Genomic DNA, 22,440 nt, shown 5'->3' with positions numbered 1-22,440 from the left:
CATCCATGATCTCAATTTATTCTCACAACATGTAACCTGGAAGGTAAGCAGAGCCAACAGCCATATCAATCCCATTTAAAAAATAGGCAAAGTGACACAATGAAGCCAAGTGACCAGTGCCACCACACCGAGGGCCCCTGCAGCAGAGCTGGGTGTTGGGGCGAGCTCCAGACTCAGCCTCAGGCTCTCACCACCACTCCACATGACCTGCGTTTCATGAATAATCGTAATATTTCTCTGAGTACATGCAAATAACAAAATTTCCTAAGAAACGGCAGACTGCTTTAAATACACTAATTTTCTACAAATGAACTCACCTCAAAAATGAAAATATGCTGTAATTCTTATGTTTCCACTTCAGTCCAATGAGAGTTCTGCACATAAAAATAAATGAATAAAGGTAAAAAATCATACATTTTGAAGCACTGTCAGCAGGCAATAGTTGTTTTTGCTCAATAAACACATTTTGTTCTTTTTTACTTATACTTTTTGTTCTCTTTTTATCTACATTCAAAATTACATGGATATAAAAGATACAGAGGAAAGAGATCAGGAAGGATCAAACATTGTGATAGACACATTAACATGCTACTTGATTTAATCCTGGCAGTAACTCTGGGAAGTATTAGTCAAACTAAGATTCTAAGAATTAAACTAGGATTTGAATCCATGTCTAACTGCAAATGCCTCAAAAGTACTTTATTTTGTCTCTTTTTAATATTTTCTGGCATTTTACAAACTGTGAGTAAAATAGGCCCATTCAATTACTTCCTATATGTAGTTGGACATGTATATTCAGCTCAAGGCCTATAAAAAAACATAGTAACAAGGGTATTTAAAAAGGAGACCCATATTCAAAGCACATGTTATTAAATGACCTATACTTATGTTACTTACAATGTTGAAAATACATTTTGAATATGTGCCTATCCACTAGATGTTTAAAGAATCCACACGTCTGAAAAATTTTTCGAAGCTAAGATAAAGAAAAATGCCGATAAGACAAAGACAAAGAGTCTGTGTTTTAAATCAAAAACTATCATTAATACTATATCATCGCAAAGAACTGTAATAATTAACAGTGTTAACTTCTTTGTCACATGAGTCTAACAGAAACGAAAATGGACTTTGGAGTACAGGAGATCTGAATTTGAATTCCAACTCTAAAAGTTAACAGTATGGAAATACAGAAGATTAGCATTTCACTCTTCTGTTAAGATCCTAATATGATAAAATCTCACTTGCCTATGTGTGTCATATATGCCACACATATATGACAACCTGAGCAGAGTCATGAAGTAAATTAAAAAGTTATACGGCTACATGCAAAAAAATGAAAGTAGACCATTATCTTACACCATACACAAAAATTAACTCAAAACAGATGAAAGACTTGAATGGAAGAGCTGAAACCATAAAAATTCTAGAAGAAAACATAGGCAGTACGCTTTTTGACATCTGTCTTAGCAGCATATTTTCAAGTACCATGTCTGACCAGGCAAAGGAAACAATGGAAAAAATAAACAAAGGGACTACGTCAAACTGAAAAGCTTCTGCACAGCAAAGGAAACCATCAACAAAATGAAAAGACAACCTAACAATTGGGAGAAGATATGTGCAAACCATATATCTGATAAGGGGTTAATCTCCAAAATATATAAAGAACTCATATCTCAACAACAAAAAAACTAACAACCCAATTAAAAAATGGGCAAAAGATCTGAAGAGACATTTTTCCAAAGAAGATATACAGATGGCCAAAAGGTACATGAAAAGATGTTCAACATCACTAATTATTAGGGAAATGCAAATCAAACCTACAATGGGCTATCACCTCACACCTGTTAGAATGGCCATAATTAACAAGACAAGAAATAACAAGTGTTGGAGAGGATGTAGAGAAAAGGCAACTCTCATAACACTGCTGTTGGGAGTGCAAACTGTTATAGCCACTATAGAAAACAGTATGGAGATTCCTCAAAAAATTAAGAATAGAACTACCATAAGATCCAGCTATTCCACTGCTGGGTATTTATGCAAAGAACAAGAAAACACAAATGTGTAAAGATATATACACCCCCTATGTTCACTGAGGCATTATTCACAATAGCCAAGACTTGGAAGCAATCTAGGTGTCCATCAAGGGACAAATGGATAAAGATGATGTGGTATACATATACAATGGAATACTACTCAGCCATAAAAAAGATGAAATCTTGCCATTTGCAACAACATGGGTGGACCTTGAGGGTATTATGCTAAGCAGAATAAGTCAGAGGGAGAAAGTCAAATACTATATGATCTCACTCACAAATAGAAGCTAACAACAACAACAAACAAACACACAGGGACAGAGATTGGATTGGTGGTTATCAGAGGGGACCGCGGGAGTGAGGAGGGTGAAAGGGGTTATTTGCACACGTGTATGGCGATGGATGGTAATTAGTCTTTGGGTGGTGAACATGATGTAATCTACACAGAAATCGAAATATAATGATGTACACCTGAAATTTATACAATCTTACAAACCAATGTTACCTCAATAAAAAATAAATTAAAAAATAAAAAGTTATATGGCTAAAAAAAGATAAAATTGTGCCATTTGTGACAACACGGATGGACCTTGAGGGTATTATGCTAAGCAAAATAAGTCAGAGGGAGAAAGACAACTACCGTATGACTTCACTCATGTGGAAGATAAACCAAGAAACAAACACAGAGATACAGAGAACAGATTGGTGGTTACCAGAGGGGAAGGGGAATGGGGGGAGGGCAAAGGGGTAAAGGGGCACATATGTATGGTGACACACGGAAACTAGACTTTTGGTGGAGAACACAATGTAGTCCATACAGAAGTCGAAATATAATGATGTACACCTGTAATTTACACAGTGTTATAAACCAATGTGACCTCAATAAAACAAAATTTTTTAAAAAGTTAGATGACTAGTTAAGTAGATGTCACACAGTTTATGTTCTAAACTTCTGCATTTTACTCCGAGAAGATGCCTTCAAGCTTTTTAAATCTCATTTTAGAAAAAGTTCTATTGAAGTCAGTAATCAAATTAATCCACAGCAGGTTAGAAGCATTGCTTAGAAGCATTAAATTTGAATTTGGGGAGCTAGGGTTGCTAGAGGTAGTGAAAGAAACGATAGCAGAAATAAATGGGCGGGCTATAGTAACGAGAAAAATAAGACATAAAGTGCAACAAAAATATTTATAAGATGTCCTGAGAATATCTGATATAGAACCATATACCATGCATATATCAATAGCCTCCAAGGATACACTTTATTACAACCCAAATAGATACTATGCATAGTAATGAGTTATATTCTGTTTAAGAAGGCTAGAAAGTACTTGATGCTTGTCAGAAAAATTACGATCCTAATAGTTAAAAAATAAAGTTGTAATATTTAAAAGATTATACTTTAATTCATGTAGTTAAATAGGTGAGGAAATTCACTTGTTTGTAAATTTGAAAAGCATATTACTAAGTAAAGCTGAGAAATGAAATATTAGTATAGTTAATGAAATAAATATAAGGATTAAGGGCTCAGGCCACATAACTATTACCAAGCACTACATTAGACACAATAGTACAAAGTAAGTCTCTTCACTCAAAAGCTTACAGTTCAACAGCAAACACATATATAAATAAACTTTAAGACTACTTAGTTGTATAATAGAGGGATATAAGCCAGGGACATAAAATGTTTGGTGGTCTCTCTTTGTATGATGTTACCAACTGTTGATGCGCAATGCCTAGACACTTTAATTTAGTGGGGGTTACAAATGTGACTTTAAAAAGGCTGGAACATATGAAATGGATGAGAAAAAGTATATATCAAAAGTAAGATTCTATAATATGGATAAAAATAAGCATCAAAAGTTGCCTCCCTCCTTTCTTTCTGCTATAATAGCAAAGAAAAATACAGACAACAGCAACAGTTAACATTTACTGAGAGATTACTATGTTCCAGGCTCTGTTCTAAGTGCCTAACATATGAACTCATTCAGTCCTCAACACCAACCCTATGAGGGGGATCCATTACTATCCTGATTTAACATGCTGATTAACGAAATGCCTAATGACGTACTGTCTTGTAGAGAAAGTATACTTCTCAAAGCATCACACACTGATTTTTTTTAAAAGCTATTATCATTAAAACTGTTCCATATTCCTCCAAAACTGATTATTTTCCTTTTTTTTTAGTTTATCAATACGTGTTTAGGATTTGGTTTGATAACTATTCTATATTTTCCAAGTGCTTTTCATAAATATATCAAAATTCCCCCAATGACTCCTACCATTAAAAACTCAGAAACTGAGAAAGAATCAAGCATTTATCCAAACTTTTTTATACAAATTGTACAATTAGCTAAACAAATAGTCGATGAGGGGAAGTTTTTCTTTATAGAAGTATTCCAGATAAACCAAGATAAAATGACAATTAAAATATCATACTTTGCAACTCCTAATAAAGTAAAGTATTTAGGCATAATAGCTGCTAGCATCAAAGAAAAACAACCACATATTCTATGTCTCCTGAAGGAAGAAGAAATACCACCCATATAGCAAGAAGTGATGAGGACGGAGAAAGTGAAGGGAGGAAAAGAGAACGAAGAGGAAGAACAGAAGGAAGGAAGGAAAAAAGGACAAAGAAGGGAGAAAAATCTAAATTTGATTAAGCCTCTAGATCCTTCTACCACTTTATAAAACAGACACAAGATAAAGGGACATGTTAGACTATACCACAGAGACATAATCAGCAATATCGAGCTGTAGGAAATTCTACGGGGCAAATGATCCAATTTCTCCAATAAATACTTGGCAAGGAGAAAAAAAAGATGGAGGGGAATAGCTACATATTAAGAGAGACATTAAAATACATACTAACCAATCATAATGGGCATTATCTGGACCCTGATTCAAACAAAATGTAAAAAGAAGACCTTTATGAAACCACTGGCAAATTGAATATTAACTGAATATTTAATAATATTAAAGAATTATTAACTTTTAGTTTCATGCATGATAAAGTACAGTTATGTCTTTTTAAAAAAGTGTTTTTATCTTTTAGAATAATAAACTGAAATATTTACAAATGAAATGGTATGCCTGAGATCTGCTTTGCTTCACGAGGGAGGGGAGAAAATGGGGAGATGGATGAAACAAGATTAGCCAAGAGTTAACTGTTGAAGCTAGTTGATGGCTACATAAGGGTTCATTATACTGTTCTGTCTACTTTGTATATTTCAAATTTTCCACAATACAAAATATTTTTAAGTCTGAGAAATACAGTACATGAAAAAAGGTACTTCAAGTATTATAATAGAAATACTTTTAAGAACAATTTAACATTTAACTGCATGTTCCTATAAGAAAAAAAAAGTTTTGACTAGATAATAATACTAACTAACGTCTCAACTAGTAGATATTTGTCTCAATTGCTTACCTAAAATGTTATGTTTCGTTTGTAAGTAATGGCCGATCTCTTTATTGTTAAGTACTGCTAGTACATTGAAAACAGCAATTTCCTTGAAACTGGAAAAGTAATGACTGTTTAAAAACATAAGCAAATTGCCAGACTTCAGATTTTTTTACTTCCAAAGTTTTTTGTTCATTTCAACTGGCACTAGGAAGATTCATGATGAGCTAGAATGGTAGCATAGACTTTTGGCTCAAATTCTTGAAGTTTGGATAATACATTTGTAATTTAAATTACTGTATGATGAATCCTGTTAAGTGAGAAACCATTACATTCAACACAAAAAGGTGAAAAGAAGAAAGGCTCTGTAATTCAATTTTGGTTCTATCACTTAGTAGTTTTACATGACCTCAAACAAGTTCAAGTTCCTTCATCTGTAAAATGAGGAAAATAAATTCTTTCATACAATGGTGTGATATATGGATTTGAATTATTATATATACAAGATATTCTATATTTTAATCTTTTATATATACTACAAAATATATATATTTCCTAGCATTGTTTTTGTTAGACAGTGTTTAATACAAAGCAGCTAATATTCTAATTGTCAATGTCTAATCATTATTCTGTTAGTTAATATTATCATTATGCTAGCTAATATTAGACTCGGTTCTCGCCAAATGCCACCGTATTTCCCATGGGTGTAAATGATCATTTGGAAAACACATCCACTCTGATGGGCTAAGAAACCCTTTTACACATTGAAGCTATGAGTGTCTTTATGTAATCAGCAGGACAACAAGATTTTGCCTATAATTAGGTAACTTCTACTTACCTAAGTTGTGAAGATTTTAGATAAATAAAATTGTTAGAAAAGTTTAAAGATAGGATGCTTTCAGTTAAATAGCCAAAGTTAAGTTACATCCTAAATACATTTGGTATTGGAAAGATCAATCTACACTAAAAAACATCAAAATAATTCATTAGATTTACTGATAATGCTTCTATTATAAGAAAATTCTTACCCTTGAAGATAAAGTATCAACAAAGAATGGCTTCCTCCCAACTCACCTGATGCCCTAGGGCACTTTGCATGTACCTTAAAGCACAGCATGTTATGTCACTCATTTGTTTACATATTTGCCCCATAGTTGGAATATGAGCTCCAAAAAGACAGAGGCAGACTTCTTTTCTTTTTGTATCACCAGCACGTGCCTAGTGCCTGACAGTAGCAGGTGCTTCATCAGTGTTTGCTGAATTCACACATGAGTATACATACTAGCTAACACTTACTGACAGCACTCTGTGCCAGTACCACACTAAACACAGCATATGCCTTAGTTCATGTGATCTTTACACTCACCTGAGAGTAAGTATCAGTATTACTCCCATTTTACAGGTAAAGACACTGAGGCTTAGAGGTTAAGTCCCAAGGTCAAAAAGTAGAGGTAGGATCTGAGCCAGGTCTGTCTAACTGCAGTCTATGTTCTCAGAGTCCCCTGAAGAGAAGGCTACTAGTAAACAAAGCTTTTCAAAAAAGACTCAAAGCCCCTTGAGGTCACTGTAGCTTGTTTTTTAATAAGCTTTTTAAAAGCAACGTTAGTTTCTTTTAAACTAGGGGCAGGCTCTTTTTCACAGTGTTTGACATACTGAATAATTTAATTCTCACAAGCCCATGAAATAAGTAGTAATACTGTCTTGTCTTAGAAATGAGAATATTGAAATATGGAGAATTCTAATAACTTGTAAATTCAAATAGCTACTAAGTAGTAAAGCTTGGATTCAAACCTAGGCAGATAATTACAACATAGTGTCATAAATGCTGGAACACAGGTTACGGGAACATCTAGGACCCAGAATTTAAGTAAACTGGTTAGTAATGGATAAAGTTAATAAATATGTTTAAAAGTCTTAGAAATTCTTAGAAATATACAAAGAGAAGGTAAACAAAGACAATGGCCCCATCTTGAGAATCTTCATGGGCCATATAAATAGCTCAGGTTCACTACCTCTTAGCCAGCCCTAGTGGTCCAGTGGTTAAGATTCAGTGCTCTCACCCTGGTGGCCCAGGTTTGTTTCTCAGTCAGGGAACCACACTACCTGCCTGTCAGTTGTCATAGCATGGCAGCTGTGTGTTGCTGTGATGCTGAAAGCTATACCACCAGCATTTCAAATACCAGCAGGGTCACCTCTGGTGGACAGGTTTCAGCGGAGCTTCTAGATTAAGACAGACTAGGAAGAAGGAATTGGCACCCACTTCCAAAGCAATTTGGCCATGAAAACCCTATGAATATCAGCAGAGCATTGTCTGATATAGCACCGGGAGGTGAGAGGATGGCGCAAAAAAGATTGAGCAGGGTTCTGCTCTGCTATATACAGGGTCACCAGGAGTCAAAATCAATTCTGCAGCACTAACACCAACACCATCTCTTAGAAATGTCAACAGCTGTTATATTTGGTTTTACCCCCATACATATAAGTTTAAAAACAACAAGTGATGAGAGACTAGTGCAAATACATTATCCAAATGAAACTAGTTAACTTTATTAAACTGAAATACAATCATAACAAAAAATGTGATCACATCATAAAATCTCACACAGCCACTCTGGCGATGGCTGAAGGGTCACACCATTTTCTGTAACACACAAGGTTTTACATGGCGTTGTACATGCAACTAATACTTTTACTGGAGAAAAAGAAGCATCATACAATTATAAAAATAAGGCCAGTAAAGGTCTTTTTGAAGTGAGTGTACCCACACTAGTTAATCAACCAGATGTTTCATTCAGTGACACATCTAATAACTTATTTTTTCTTAAGGCAACAGTCAGAGGGAGATTTTCTAGAATTAAATTGCCCTCAGTTGTACCGTGTGAAGAGATTAGTCCTACTCTATCCTACTTGTTAATCCTCATTATCTGCAAATAGAATTGAACATGTATAATATCAGCCCCATATTCTTGTCTGCTTAATAAAACATTTCTCCTTGATGTCCTAATTTATTCAAAACTGAACCTGATCTTCCCCATAAAATGAGTTTACTCTCCAAATTTACCTATTCATTTTAATGGCACTTCCTTTCTCCTCATCACCCAGCATGCAACTCTGGTCCTTACTGACTTCTCGATCTCTGTCACTCTGTATCACCTCACGCCTGGATGATCAAAATAAGCTTAACTGGTCTTCCCATTTCAAATAACTTCCCCTTTTTCTAAGACTGAACGTTTACTCTTAAAGAGCCCTCCTTTTACTCTGTTGTCCTCTGTCACAGAACCAACAATGGCAACATATGAGATCACACAATAGAAGCAACGTTAGCTTAATAATCAAGAAACCTGGGTTCCAGACCCAATTCCTCCACTAACTAATCTGAATAACTCAATTTGGTTTCTTCACCTGTAAAACAAGAGTCCTGGGCTAGACCAGCTCTGGAATCCCTTCCTTTGATAACAGTAACTCTCTTATCCTGGAATTCATGGTCCACCATAATTGAGCTCAACACACTTACCTACAACTATCCCCCAAGGCATATCCTCCTACTCCCAGCTCCTCTCTGCATGCTCCTGAATTACGTCAGTCATTCCAGTGCTGTAATCACTAACTCTTTCTTCTAAAATGACTTCACCTTTCTCCTCTTACCGAAAACGTTCTCAAACAGAAGGGTCACAAGGGATTATCTTCTTCTTTGCCCTTTTCTGACATTTGCAAATTTTCTCCAGTCACTATCTAGTATGTATGTAGTAAATTTTCAGAAAAAAAATAAACTTCCTAAACCAGAACTACAGGGTAAAATTATTTCAACACATGAAGCCTAGCATAGTAACCCTCAATAATACATCCTCATTTTCTTCCTAGAGATTTTATTCGTTGTACACATTTAGCCCTGTTAACTTCAAAACTTAACTTATGTAAACTGTGGCTCCAATGTAAAGCACTCAATAGTTAATCAACATGTTATTTTGGTCCTCTTAAGTGCCCAGTCTAATTTGTCAATGCTCAAGTGAAGTGGATATTGTATATAGCTAATATGGTTATGTGAAAGTACTTAATCTTAGTACATTAACAAACTCATTCCCTGTTTCCTAGAAACTCAACCTATGTTTAAACATCAAACCATATTATTTTATGAGCAGCAAGTTAGTTCCAATAATATCAATTTGGTAATTTTATAAGTTAAATTATTTCTATGAACTGATCTGAGAACCCCCAATTACCATCTATAACACTGCATTGGTAAGAAAGAAGCAACTGATGAAATAATAACTTGGGGAGCCCCAAACATATTTTCCCTTCCCCCAGTGGTCATTCAGCTTGCAGAAAGGAGACAGCAATGGCCCAGAGATATCATCCAGTTCGCCAGAATCTACACAGAACTGATTTTGACTTAGAACAAATACTCATTTAAGAAAAAAATTAGTGCCTCATACATACTAAAAAGGGGGAAGAATTTGCTATCAAATTGCCTGTGCCAAACCCCACCACTTAATAACTCACACCCGCAGGCAGGTCCCATAACCTCTTATCCTCAGATTCCTCATCAGCAAAAGGGGGATAACCATAAAACTAGCCTTGTCTACTACATAAGAGCTCCGAGGCTCAAATGATATAATAACATAAAAGTGTTCTGAAAACAGCAAAATGCTTCCCAAATACAAATTAAGATATTACGTAAGCAATAGTCATAAGTAAATGTTCACCAATTATAAGTATTTATTTACTACCAAATAAATTCACCTCATAGGAAAACTAAAGTGACTAGGATTAGAAAGAGAAAAATCATCCTTAATAATACCAATCTTCGAAGTCTAGGTTTTTATACATCTTGCTTTTTTAAAGTAGAACACACAAAACTCTACACAAACAATTTCAGACACTTAAGTATCTGAACACCTTTTCTTAAAGATCTCCAGAGAGAGAAATTCCACGGCTCTCTTGGTATTTTTCACTCTGGAACTGAACAACTCAAATAAGGTATAAACAAGTAAGTTCTCATTTCTTTCATCTGATATAAAGAAAATAAAACATACCAAGTTGATTTAAAATGGAATAACTGGATATAAAATTCTATTCTGCAACAAGTTTTATGAGGTAAAGACAAAATAGCCAAGGTATAATGGACCTAAGCTTTTTCTCTTTCATTCAAATTCCCTCCTTGCAGAGATGGAAATATCCATTGTCTAGGCAAAAGAAAAAAAACGCAGATCACGTTTCCCAGATTTCATAATGGAATACTAACCAGGACAACTGCCAACCTCGAATATAAAACAAATGGTCTTCTCTTCAATCCATATCACAGAACATTAGCATTTCATGCACTTGTCAAATGTTAACATAAAACTCCAGACAAAAGCAAATACAGTACTAAGACAATTGATAACTAGAGAGAATTTAAGGCCCATTTAACCAAATTTCTAAAGATCCATCCTTGTGTTCTTTTGGAAGAGCTGAATATAGTGTACCTGAACTATATTACTTTCACTGTTACCAGAACTATTTATTATTTGACTATTTAAGGTTATGCCTTGGGTTCTCATTGAAGGCCAGCATAAGAAATAAATACTTAAAAGAATGTTTTTGCTATGGTTTCCGACACTGTCGAATATATGTTATTCAACATATTTTTAATATAATATCTTCCTATAGCACTTGCTGTCTGTGGTACTTTACTGACAATTCACATATTACAATTTATTGAAATTCTTATTTTCTTGTCTATCACCTTCTCTGGACAATAAGTTCAAAGGCAGAAACTACATCTTATTCAACATTATTTCTCAAATACTGAGTACGGTGCCTAGCACATAAGAGAGCTCAATAATAATTTGTGGAATGAATAAATCATATACTATAATTTTGTTTTTCTAGGACATACGTTTAGTCCTACATAGAAAATAATCTCCTTAAAAGAAGAAACCACATCTTCCATTTATTTATCTTCTCCACTGTTCCTGGAACTTGCCTTGCTCATAGCAAGGAATTAATAAATATCTGACGATGATGATGATGACGACAACAACAACAATTATGATATCAGTAGTGGTAGGAAGACAAATTATTCTCACCAAAACAACGTATAGCATCTTGCTCATCATTAAAATAAAATACAAAAACATTAAGTGATTATCTTTATACGTTAATTTTATGGATGGTTATTTTCCTCTTTATTTTCTAAGTTTTCCAACATTGGTGAGGAGATTTTAGTTGTGCTCCCATACTCCAGGAAGCCTAAAAAGAATCAGTTCCTCATGTAAACAAACTCTAGACTGACTATAGTGATTCATCTAGGAAAAATGAATCTACTGGAGGATATTTACATTTCAGAAAGCTCAAGCCTCCTGCCTTTCGCCCCCCACATCCACGATTTCAGACGATCTCTCTCCTCTGTTTCCTCCTGCTTAGGACGACTGCCTGGAGAATTGGACTCTATCTTTCTGAACCTGCTGGGTGCTTGGATGAAGATAAGGAGAAAGCAGGGAGCCGAGTGTGACAACGAGCTCCCACCCTGTAGAGGACACACCTGCCACTCCGGTGCTCAGTGTGCGTTTGCCATGGCCCTGCCCTAATTCCAACTCCAGTTTTAGTTCCTAGCTGGCAGAAGCAACTGTCCTTGATTAGCAAGCCTGACTCTATACTCTATCCTATGGCAGACACACATGCAGCAAAAACAAAAAAAAAATTCTCCCATTTACGCATGAAACTACGTTCATCACAATCCAGGTGATTTGATCCCATAAGCAGTCAACGAAGATAACACCTCCAGAAGAAATGTTGTTAAGTGTATCTATCAAGATAAGCTCTTCTTCTCAATTTGACCATTTGATTTGTACTCTGGATAGGTTTCACTTTCCTGGAATACTAGTCTAGTATTTGAAAAGTATATGTGTATATAGCCTATAATGATCCATGTCAGAGTGCAGAGATAAAGGTAGATGAAGAGGTGAATCTGACACCTAGAAACACTCACTCTGGTACCCAGATTCAAAGAGCCTCAAGCAGTGAATAGCTAAATACCACAGGATGCCAAAATAGACCAGCAAGAATGAAAACCGCGGATGCCTTTCATCACTTCGCTGAGTACTTGAAACCACAGCTATTATTCATATGATAATGCATAGATATATACTTCCGGTATTGAAGTATATAAACATATTGACTATCCATACAACCAATTCTTTCAAAGCATGTTTTAGAAACTTAACCACCTATTTAGATACTGGACTTAAATTAACTCAAAGAGGAGCATCTTATGTAAAAACATCCCTTCTTTTCCTTAGTATCAAAAGGATTTTCTTTCTGAAAACTTCAGCTCAAATAAGAGTATACTTAGAGAACAAATCTCTTATGTTAGATAGTAAAAGTAAACAATAAGATCTAGAACTCTGCTTCTTTCCCTATAATAAGAACCAAATCCTTAGCTCAGCATACAAGATTCTACATTATCAATTTCAGCATTCTAGCCTCAACTCCATGAATCCCAATACTTAGTCATTTAGCAAAAATGTATGGAGCTACAGCAATAAACTAGGCTACAATGATCCCAATCCTTAAAATTTCACATTACAGTGTCCTCCAAGCAAACTCAATTTCAGTGTGTCCCCCAAACATTCATTCTATAAATATTTACTGGATAAGCCAAATGCTGGGCACAGTTTCAGCCACTAGAGATACAGCAGTAGGCAAAGGCTTACTCGCCTTTACAAAGTTTACAACTTTGTGAATGAAGAAATGTACCTGTCTCTTTATACCTTTACCTGATGTTCATGTCAATTTCCCCTCTCTCGTTTGTACCTCCCAATACCTTCGCTTCTCCTTAGTACCAGTTCTACCAAATTCCACTTATACTGTAGTTCAGATAACATGTTAGATGTTAACTAGACTGCTGGTGAAGAAACCGAGACTCAAGCAAGACTTAAATCTGGAGTGTGTGTGAAGGAGGGGAGGGTCAGCTAAATTTAGGAAATCAAAGAGAATTAAGGGATTCTGGGCAGGTTTAAGGCCAAGACAAAGAGTCAATACAGGAAATTATTGACTAGGCCTGGGGTGCAGTTGAGGATTTTATCATACAAGCAAGACAGAAACCCAGTCACCAGAGTGAGGCACAAAGTTAATACAGAACCAGCAGCAACATTCCTTGATATCAAGTAAGAAGCTAACGAATCAGGGCTCTTAAAAATTTTCCAAAAGACAGAGCTGGCCCCTCTGGACTGGGCTGAGATTTTAGGCAGACGTCAAGTACTCCTAGCAAATACTAGGATTCACTTATACGTGGAATCTAAAAAAGTCAAACTCATAGAATTCGCAAGTAGAATGGCGGTTGCCAAGGGCTATAGAGTGTGGAAAATGAGGAGATATTGGTCAAAGTGTACAAACTTCCAGTCACAAAATGAATAAGTTCTAGGGATCCAATGTGCAGCATGGTGACTAGAGTTAATAATACTGTATCGTACACTTGAATTTGCTGAGAGAGTAGATCTTAAGTGTTCATACCACACCAAAAAAAAAAAAGGTAACTATGTGAGGTAATGGATGTGTTAATTAATGTGATTGTGGCAGTCATTTCACAATGTATACAAGTATCATACCATCTCATGTATACTTTAAATATATACAATTTTTATTTGTCAATTATACCTCAATAAAACTTGGGGTAAAAAAGAAATTTAGGGATCCAGAGTCAGGAATATTATTATATTGAGGCCTCAGATTCTCTAAGAAAAAGTCTCTTATTACAAATTACCAATTGGCAGGATTTCCCTTCTCTTTCCTGATAAGTTAGTAAGGAAGTAAAGGAGATGGGTCTGAGAAATTATACTCCAACAGTGAAAAAGTGAATAATGGTGATGTTGGTAGTGATAAAAGTAATCGTTGAAAAGTTAATTATAATAACAGTAATAATCATAACACCTCTGTATACTTATTGATCACTTAACGTCTTAAAAAATACTTTTGAATGTATTATCTCATTTCATTTCATAAAATCCTATGAGGAAGGCAAGGCAATCGTTACTTTTCTAATGACATCTACAATATTGCATCATTTCAGTTACATTATGGTGGAAAAGGCATCTGTAGGATAACCATCACTTATTTATAGCATTGTGTCTTAGAGAAATGTGACTCAGGCTGTAACTGGATCCTTAAGAAGAGTATTTTCTTGAGCTGCAAATCCAGTGGTGAACAAGAGACCCTAGTCTGGGCTAGCAGGAAAAAGTATTTTTCCCCCCAATCTACCAAAGTAATTCAGCTTTGTTTAGAAACATTTATGTGTCTCAGAAACATCATGAATAAAGTTCTTGAGCTTCTTCTGTTACTTTCAAAAAGACTTTTTTTAAAAAAAAAAAGCAAAAATTAAATAAAATGCAATTGTAAGAATGCTACGGAACGGGCCCTGTGGTGTAGCGGGTAAGTGCGCGTGCTTTGCTACTGGAGGCCCAGGTTCGGATCCCGGGCGCGCACTGACGCACCGTTTCTCCGGCCATGCTGAGGCCGCATCCCACATACAGCAACTAGAAGGATGTGCAGCAACTATGACATACAACTATCTACTGGGGTTTTGGGGAGAAAAAGGGACAAATAGGAGGAGGATTGGCAATAGATGTTAGCTCAGGGCCAGTCTTCCTCAGCAAAAAGAGGAGGATTGGCATGGATGTTAGCTCAGGGCTGATCTTCCTCAAAAATAATAATAATAATAATAATAATCTACTAGTAATGCATCATAATCATAGAAAGCAAAGCTAGTGTTAAAATGGAGGACCTACACAGATAAAGCTCTGTGAAATGCCCAGGTTTGTTTCCTTTTCAGAATTTCTTCTTGATTTCTTCATATACCTCCAACTACATTTGAGACTTGCAAACAAATCATTAACAGCTATAAATTCTATTACCATTATTCAGATAAGGCATATTTAATATATAGTATAATCCAGGTACAAAAGCCCTAAGTACCATCGGATGCAGTGGATATATTTCCACTTGAGGGAGACCTTGGATGCTCATTTCTGTCTTACAGATGTCAGAAAGTGGCTAACACATAAAACTAAATTAATGTAAACTAAACTAATAAAATGTAAAACTAATTAATGTAAACCACAGTAAAAGTATTTCTAGTGATTAAAATAACTATATATAGTACACGAACTACACAAGTTCAATCTAATTCAAATCTTTTAATTCTTAGTCTGGTGTTAAATGGATTTCATTCTTAAATTTTAGCAAGCAATATGAAGCTTTCATACTACCAATAAAACCATATTGATAGTACTATAGTTAAAAATTTAAACAAAATTATGTAAATGTCAAGTAACAGTGAGGGCAGTTACTATTTTCATAGGGTAAGTCTTGTAAGGGAAGGGACAGCTGGGCATTTTATCCTAGAGCTGAGGGGGCTGGGGAAAGGCCAGAGCCAATGGTTCACCCACCAGGTTGCCGTCTGGCTTGTGACCAAGCAGAACAACAGAGCTTGGCAAAGGAGTCACTGTGTTGTGCCTCCAACTGGGCATTAGCTTTATCCCAGTGGACGCTGTTTGGATACACAGTTTCACGCCATTCTTCTACTGAATGAATTCTCTTCCTGTGCCAGGAGGATGAGGGGAAGATTCTGTCACAGTAGGTGTTGGTCTGACCTCAATTAAGATACTTGTCCCATTTGGAAAAAAAGAATCTAAATAACTCTTGTTCTATAAAGTCCTAGAGTCCAGAACCCAAACCAAAATTGCAGGCAGCTGAAGGAAAGGATGGAGTTGGCAGGGGTCCTGAGCTTGGCAGGAAAGGGAAAAGCAGCAATGGAAATCCTGAATCTCTTCACCCCACACCATTATAAATCTGAAATACAGGGGGAAAAACACTCAAGAAGGATGAGTCACACAATAACATATTCCTGTTTTATTTCGCAGCTGACCTGAGGATACAGTAGTTGGCATGGCTTGGTAGTAAATGAGGAATAAGTGAAAATGTACTCATCTTTAGATCCTGGGCAAACAGGCTAACAGTCGTGTATGCTAGCAGAGATAGAGACATCCAAATAACTCTCAAACCCTTTTCCATAACTGGAAATTATGACTCCTTTCCCTGAACACCCAACTCCATGCATTCCAAGCAAAGTGTCCATAAGAATTAGCTAAAAATGTGAAAGAAATCCCCCCAAAAAAATCTCAGTGAGCAACACTATTAGCTTTACTTTTTCCCTAAGTGTTAGACACAGGGATGCAGGCCGGCTGAGCAATGTGTAATGTGATGCTGTGATGTGACAAGGCCAGGACAATCATTAAGCTCCCTGGGCACTCCTGCCCCTCAGTCACCTTCTATTCCACCTCCCCAAGGGACGAAGGGAGGGACTGCTGCTCCCTCTGAGGCCTGAGCCCTTGAGACTGCAATTTCTCTCCTTCACTACCCTCTCTACCAAAATACCACACTGGCCTGATGCACACAGACCCAGAGCTGTCCAGAGGTCAACTCTGCTTGATCCTAGTGGTTAAAGATGTCAGGAGAACACCTGTATGGAGATGACATCACTCACATGTAGGCACACTTTCAGAGCCTTTTCAAAGTCTGTCAGCTGATGCCTTCCGTCACAAGACTTTGGAAAACCAGCCCTTCCTCCTGGACACTTGAAGATATTCGTCTTGAAACCACCCAAAGCAGTGGTGTCTCATTCTATGCATTACCCGCTCAGCAAATCCTTAAACTAGTCTCTTTCCTAAACACCCAAACCCACACCTCCACTTCAAAATTTAATAAGCCTCCTCTCCCCCTCCTCCTTTCCTGTCGGCCAGCATTCAAGCCTACCCTAATGCTCCCGCCCGGTCCCTCCGTGGACTCTACTCCGCAGTTTTGCTCCATTTCTTAAACAGTCCCGTATTCCTTCACATTTATCTCCCACTCCCAGAGTTAAACATACAGGCCTTCCTATCACCACATGCCTCTTAGAATTTTACACTTTCCAGAACTTATTTATATTTTGATTGCTCTTTCCCCAGTTAGATAGCATTACTCGTATATTTTCATATGATTCTGAGGCAGCAAGAGTTGTATTCTGATTTAATTCTCTAAATTGTTGATTGATCTGTTCACTTTCTTGTGGAATTTTTCCTGTAACCAAAGTTACAAGGAAGAAAACGTTGCTCAATATTCAGTCTGAGAGCAAGTAACAGGTGAAACTGTATAGTCCACAAAGGAATTAAATATCACGAACTTGATGACATTAGCAACGTAGTCTAACCAACAGGGTGGCATCAGAAAGAGACAACAATGACATATTCTAAGTAGACCCATAATTATACATTAAGACTATTAAAGCAATAAATAGCAGAAATCAACCCTTATCGCAGGGCTTACAAAGGAGTATTTTTACACTGAGGAAATCCCAACATCACAGATTTGCAATGAGATTTTGCCGAAAAAGTTTTAAAATGCTTTCTTTGTTTCCATAACATAACATATGTTTCCATAACATGTTTCCATAACACATAGAGGGATGAAGTCATTCTTTGGGGAAAGTTTAATACCATTTCAATAACCACATGTATAACTGTTGGATTACACAATATATAATTTGGCACATTTAGTACTTTTCTTCACATTACTGATCTATTAGAAAACCAGTTATGATTCCAGGATTTTCAAGTGTAAGATTTACTCCTTCTTATTTGTCTTAAATTATATGTCCTTCCAAGAACTTGAAATAGAATTTGGGACCAAAAAAATCTAGGTGAATTTGCCATTATCAAACCAAAACAAACCAAAAACAAAAGTGCTTCCATATTCTTACATCCCAGAACAAAATAAATAAACAAGAAAACTACAGGTTCTTATTGGCAGAACAAACTTGTAAGTCCCTATATAGTTAATTTATACATGTTCTATTCATAATCAAGTGAAGAGGGACTGTAAAGCATGGCTCATCTGTATAGAACTAGTCAACAACTATTTGGGGCACTATCTTAGATGCTACCATGGTTCTTTAATCCATTGTATCCCATATATTGTTTTTAAATATCATACAACAGTATCATACAGTCTTCAATTCATAAACATTCATTTAGCTCAGTATTAGTTATGTACTAAATTTTTTAACAATACAAAATTTGGACCATGATAGATTTTTACTTTACAATACATACATTTATACGTTCAGAAAAAGATACACTCAAATCCCTAAAATACAGGACTCATAGAACTTCTAACATAAAAGTGCACTTAAAAAAATCTGTTTTCAATTTTAATTCTGTCTAATAAAAGTATAATTCATAAACCACTACTGACCAGTCTTAGACTAGAATATACAGTTACCATAATGACATCATTTTAGTCTTTTGGAAAATAAAACCTCTCCGTTGAATCATCTTGGAATACAAATTCAGTATCACCCAATCAACCCCCTGAATTCCAATCATGTTAGTTTTCATCCGTAAGCTCCAAGGCAGTAAAACCACATCTCAAGTATTTCTATGTCCCTAGTTTCAAGGCAGTATCTCAAATGGAAACCTAATAATATTTATTAAATCAGGCTGCAAAATGAGGAGACTGAGTAAAATGATTTCTAGGATTGTTTCAATTTTTAAATCCACTCAAAATAATGGTGGAGTGAAATGTTGTTGACAAGAACTTGTTGGAAGCTTACATTCTTTGCAAAATTAAACTTTCCCTCAGGTTGCTTATTAATTGCAAAGAGAAAAAGGCATTTATGATCGAAAGATATAATGGACACCACCTTGACCAAGTGATCAAACATCACCAATAATAAGTCACACTGACATCATGTGCCTCCTAATGTGATGCAGTAGGAAATGCACACCATCGATACACGGCACTCTTGCCAAAATTGTTTAATCTGTGTATTAATTATCTAGTGCTGTGTACGAATTCCCCAAAACTTAGCAGCTTGAAAGAAAAATAATAATTTATTAGCTCTCTCAGTTTCTGTGCATCAGGAATGCAGACAGACCACAGCCGGCACTACATGTCTCTACTCCACTATGTCTAGGGCCTCCACTAGAAGAACTGAATCACCTGAAGGCCCATTCACTCGCACGTCTGGCTGTCAGGTGAGACCTTAGCTGGTACTATGTAACATCTTCATAGAGCCTGGGCTTCCTCACAGTGTGGTGGCTGGGTTCCAAAGGTAAGCATCCCAAGAAAGAGTGAGTCTTAAGTCATTTAGCATGACTTCCACCTTACTTCAATGGTCAGCTGTCACAAATCTTTGCCCACACCCAAGGGGAGGGAATAAAGGCTCTGCCCCTCAGTTGAAGAAGGGTCACTCACATTTTAAGAACAGGATGTGGGATGGGCTAAATATATTAGTACAGCTATCTTTGGAAGAAACAATCTGCCACAACCTGAATCTAATCACTAAGAAACAACCAAGACAAATTCATAATGTGGAACATTCAATAAGACAGCTGGCTTGAACTCGTCAAAGAATAAATTCTATGAACGACAAAAAGAGGCGGGGCATGTCCTAGATCTGTCCAACAGAACTTTCTGTGATGATGGGAATATTCTATATTTGTGCTGTCCAACAGAGTAGCCACTAGCCATATATGGCTACTGAGCACTTGAAATGTGGCTAGTGTGACTGAGGAACTAAATTTTTTATTTTAATCTATTTAAATTTAAATAGTCACATGTAGCTAGTGACCACCATCCTGGACAGCACAGGTACAGATCAGAGGAGGCCTGCCCTGAAGAGACAGGATAACCAAATGCAACGCATTTGCCTTGACAGATCCTAGCTCAAACAAACAAACAAAAAGGCTGTGAAAGGCAATTTTAGTACAACTGGAGAAATTTGAAAATGGACTATATAGTTGATCATAGTATTGAATCAGCGTTAAAATTTTTTAGTATAAAAATGGTATGGTAACTATGTAGGAGAATGTCCTTGATCTTAGGAGAGCTATAATCAGTGATGAAGTACCTTGATGTCTACACCCTACTATGAAATGGTTAGGGCAAAAAGAAGCATACATGTATGGATATCTATAAAGAGAGAGAGAGAACATATGTATGTATACATACACACACACAATATTTATGTAGGGGAAGGTAGAGAGGATAAAATTAATTCAACTATGATAAAATGCTAACAATTGGTGAATTTGGATGAAGCATACATACGTGTTCACTATACTATTCATTCAACTTTCCCTAAGTTTAAAAATCTTTTTAATGAAAAGACATAAGGGAATTAAATTCTCTTCCTTCTCTAATACCTATTATACTTCATATATAAACTGTATTATCAAAATTCGTTTATGGTTTCACATTTTATGACTTGGTATTAAATATCCCCTACATTTTCAATGGATTTCATAGTAACCAATAGAGTGCTATGATACATCAAAAGTGTCCCAACAAACATGTTTTGATTAACTGATTAGGTTTCAAAAGGAACATCTGTTAATTCAATTGAGAAGCAGAATTATTTCTTGCCAAATAAAGTTATATCATGCTTGTAATGTAGTCATTAGCTATATTTTCACAATCTTGATCTGATTCAACAGAGAACTGATATTATTCAGTAAAGAAATATTATAATGAAGGTCTACTGCACTTAATATTTGTCAATTAAGAAATATATCAGCATCAACAAATTAAACCTTTATATACAAAAAAACAAAATTCTCAGTCTCTTAAATTTCAGGAGGGAAAACAGAATTCCAACTGATTTCACTATAAAATTATGGTTAGATGTTTTTGATATAGGCTTATGTTATATTTTTAAATAGAGAGAGAATTTTTTTTAAGAATACAGATCATAATCACACCTGGATAGAAGGAAAAATGGGCATATATGCTAATGATATCTGATAGTGACATCTGACAGGTTTTACATACTCAACTTTCTAAGTTGGTAATAAAAACTAGGCAAAGCAATGAAAGATGGAATACAATATTTAACAACCCTAAAGGATGGCACAGCTCAATCAGTTGCAAACTAAATGGTGAGACTGCACAGACGAGAGAATGCAGAAATAGCCTGACCGTTGCGCCTTAGTCTTCCAACAACGGATCTTTGCAGCGTAAGAATAAGAGGCAAGAGCAGAGCTGACATGCAAGGCAATCCACCATCCTGAACCCCAGTGACTGCTGGCTTCACAACAAGGGACCTCTGTTTCTTAAAGGAAAATACTCAGAGATTGTAAACTTTAAATGGTATTTGTAAAGGGAATTATGTTGCTCTCAACTAGATGATAAAATTAGAAGAAAGATAAACTCACAAGGATATATAAGCACATGCCGCATAGCACACTCCTTTCTCCATCCCATTTCAGCCTGGTATGAAATTTTAGTGGAGCTCTTCCATACCGTATGCCAGGGTTCTAGTTCAGACTTCAAAGTCATGAATTCCACACTCATTTCGCACTCCAGACATACCCATCCTATGTCTCCTCCATTAATTTACGTCCCCATAATTTTTTATTAAATTATAAGAAAATTATTTATCTCCCAATTAGATTTCTTGCTACTGTGAAAACAAACCATGACATTCATTTTTTTATTCATAACAATACTCAGCACAGTATTTGTATAAAGTTGGAGTATAAAAAATATTTTATCAGAAAAGTTAGAAATTGCTAGACAAGAAGTCAAGAGACAATCTGTTCAACTCAACAAGGTTCTAGGCAAAAGCAAATTAAGAAACATCCCAGGATAAGTAGCAGAGAGGCCAAATATCAGACAAAAGCTATCAGGACAAAGGACTGATTTTATGTAAACTGTAAAACCAACATGTCTTTGAAGAACTTTTCTCTCTACAAGTGTATGACTAAGTCATAAAGATTCTATTTTCTGGGCTTGTTAAAACTTCAACTAAATAAAGTAATATCTGAACCTCAGAATCAAGCAATTATACTTTATCAATTTATCTCTTTTCAATGAATACCCAAGTATGATGACAGTAATTCTAAGGAGCTAGATCCTAAGGAAGAGGTTTGGTTTGGATAATTTGACTAAATCTTGACCTCTGCTTCCTTTAAGCTTTCATCTTGAGGTATAAGC

The 22,440-nt window shown here is 35.9% G+C and overlaps 1 protein-coding gene across 4 annotated transcripts in view; it reads right to left on the bottom strand.

The window, feature by feature from the left end:
- The window catches only part of EPS8 (epidermal growth factor receptor pathway substrate 8), a 170,602-nt gene that overhangs the window by 116,316 nt on the left and 31,846 nt on the right, over positions 1–22,440 (bottom strand). For 3 of the 4 annotated variants that reach the window (XM_058558699.1, XM_058558703.1, XM_058558704.1), the window contains exon 2: positions 318–374. The exons of the other annotated variant lie outside the window; for it this stretch is intronic. The gene's annotated coding sequence lies outside the window, so the exon portion shown is untranslated. The remainder of the gene's footprint in view (positions 1–317; positions 375–22,440) is intronic. 4 annotated transcript variants of the gene reach the window in all.

The sequence above is a fragment of the Diceros bicornis genome, chromosome 17, assembly GCF_020826845.1.
Source record: "Diceros bicornis minor isolate mBicDic1 chromosome 17, mDicBic1.mat.cur, whole genome shotgun sequence".
In the NCBI taxonomy this organism is placed as follows: Eukaryota; Metazoa; Chordata; class Mammalia; order Perissodactyla; family Rhinocerotidae; genus Diceros; species Diceros bicornis.
Note: the sequence above shows the minus strand (reverse complement) of the source record. Positions and strands in the feature narration are given on the sequence as shown.